This window comes from Daktulosphaira vitifoliae, unplaced genomic scaffold (genome assembly GCF_025091365.1).
Source record: "Daktulosphaira vitifoliae isolate Bord-2020 unplaced genomic scaffold, ASM2509136v1 Scaffold_5, whole genome shotgun sequence".
Classification (NCBI taxonomy): Eukaryota; Metazoa; Arthropoda; class Insecta; order Hemiptera; family Phylloxeridae; genus Daktulosphaira; species Daktulosphaira vitifoliae.
The window spans coordinates 3,553,820-3,556,813 of NW_026099576.1; positions in this window are offsets into that span (position 1 = coordinate 3,553,820).

Genomic DNA, 2,994 nt, shown 5'->3' on the forward strand with positions numbered 1-2,994 from the left:
CCTGAAAACAATGGATGGTCAAATTTTTGTCTATTATCTACCACCTAACGTAACTTCCTTAATACAGCCAATGGATCAAGGCGTGATTTCCTGTTTGAAACGAAAGTACAAAAAGATATTTCTCCGTTATCTCTTACAAGAAAATTGTTATGATTCAATGAAAGAACTTTTGAAAACATGGACCATAAAAGATGCCATTTTCGCAGTATGTAATGCTTGGGAAAATGTACCTGCAAGTACGTTACGACTTTCTTGGGCGAAAATCTTAGATCAAGGTTATGGTGACGAAGAAAATGTCGAAGATACAGATATAGAAGATTGTCTTGAACTTGCTACATCTATTCCAGATTTCACTAACGTTGATAAAGACGATATTGTTGATTGGCTACAAAAAGATCATAACGAAGAGGGATTTGAGCGTTTAAGTGACTTTGACATAGCAGCTCGTTATGGCAGTACAAGTACACTATCTACCTCACAAAAGCTTGATTCTTCTTCTGAGAGTGATAATGAAAGTGAGAGTTTTGAAAAAATACAGACTAGCCAAGCAATGGAAGCAGTTGATGTCCTTTTGAAATGTAGCAGGAGGATTTTGACTTCCATGACGTTATTGGCTTAAGAAAAATAAGAAGTGAAGTGAGGACAATTATTTCAAAACAAAAAAAACAAAGGCTGATCACTTCTTACTTTTCTTAAGTCAATAACGTCATCCTCATAACTTATTATGTATGCATCATTTGTATTAATATAAAACATTTTTTAATTAAATTACATTTCTTATTATAATTAAATAAAAATTTCATTATTATAAAAAGTCTCGATCAACCGTGGTTTTCATTTATCCGTGTGACCCGCTCCCCGTCATTACCCCGGATAATCGAGGTTCCACTGTACATTCCTAAAAACTAAAATTTACAAAATAATTATGGGTTCACGACACTAGAAATGATAATATTAAAGAAAAATAAAAACCTAGATTAAACCCTACAGATAATTTTCTCCTTTATAATTTGTTCAAATTTTGGGACTCTAACATCAATATAGACCAAATAGAGTCTCGCGCAAAACATGTTAAAAATCGTTTTGTTATTTGTATGGCGTCCTCTCAAATGAAAGTGTGGATAAACATTTTGTCATAGCCTTTTTTTGGTCAGACTTTTGGTTCCATTTTTCTTCTTGATGTGTATTGACTTTTTCAAAATGTTTTTTAAGGCATATTATATTTTTTTTAACCCTAAATATTACTATTATTGTGTTTAATGTAGTTAGTATTAATAATATAATTGATATTACATATTTTAATTTAATCACTTGACTAATTATTAAAATTATCCGATATTTGGCATACTTATATGAGATTAAAATTAAGTTTATTAAAAGTTATAGAGAGGGTAATTTTGATTATAGATATTTTAGGAATAATATTTATAGGTTAATATTCAAAAATTGAGTCAGATACATAAATTATGAGTTTTGAAAAGTAAAAAAATACTTTAGAAAATTGTTTTTAATGCAATAAAATGATAATTAAAATTTTGATGATTTTATTTAATAAAATTATTTTTTAAATATTGTAATTGCTTAAAAAAGGAAAAAAATATCATAGACTAGTATTAAAAATAAAAAGTAGACTTAATCTATATTGTAAATATTATAAAACAAATAGAAATTTTCATCCTGAATTTATAAACAGAGCAAAGAAAAAAGTTAATCAATTAATAAAAAATTAACTAATTTGATTAAAGATAAAACAATTATTTACAACAAAAATTTAAATCAATATATTACAGGAGACCAAACGTTTATTTATATTATAATTTAGAAATGAAGTTAAAAAAATAATTATAATAATAGTAAAATTGTCTACCATAAAGTATCAAATTTGTTTATTTTTTTGAAAGGATTGGTTATCTTATGTAGATTGCTTTTCAACTATAATTTAATCAATGTAAATTACAATATATATTTAGTTTAAAATTCAATGTAAAAAAAATTTAAAACTTCTGTTAAACATAACAACAATATCTGCTCAAATATAATACAAATAGAGCAGATATTTTAAAAACAAATTTTACATTTTAACATGTTTACAAATTAAATATAATGTAATAAGCAAACTGGCAACGTGGTATTAGTAAACGTAAAGACTGTATTTAAATGCTCTGTCCTTTGTAATTATACAGACCTATCGAAGCAACGTAGCCAGTTTGCTTAAGAACTAAAGTTCTTAAACTTAAGATATGTATAAAACTATTATATAAAAATTGTGTGAAATATTACTAAACTTTCCATCTCTATACGGTATCATTAACGGCGGGACGTCGTCGGCCATGCGGCACTTGCTGGACTTTGCACCGCGGCGTTAAACGACGCTGAGCTATGTAAATCACAATAAAAATTTGTTTTTATATTTATTTATATTTAGGCAGATAGAAATACGTGGTCGTGAAACGTCTAAAGATAAAAATAGTCATTAATATATTAGAGTAATAAATTGAAAACTACGTAACAATGACAACAAATTCATTGATTATTTAATTAATTCGGTTTTATTATTTCGATGGACAGATATTTGAGAAAATGAGTACAGAAGTCAATCGAGACAAGTAGTAAGAACGACTAATTCAAATAAACAAAATTAAGTGTTATAATGTATATTTGATTTAATAAAACAGTAAGGCTAAAATATTAAAGTAAAAGAGGTTCTTGAATAATGTGTAACAAAAATTGACTAAACCGAATAATAATATAATGAACAGCATATATTTTAATAATAAAATTTATTTACAATAATAATAGGCGATAAATAACAAATAGAAAAATAACCCAACCGTACGGTTTATTAATAGCAATTATTTTAGTATATTTGAGCGACAAATTCAAACAACCGTTTTCAGCAAATAGAGCAGATATTTTAAAAACAAATTTTGCATTTTAACATGTTTACAAATGAAATATAATGTAATAAGCAGTGCTCGAATTGGGGGGGGGGGG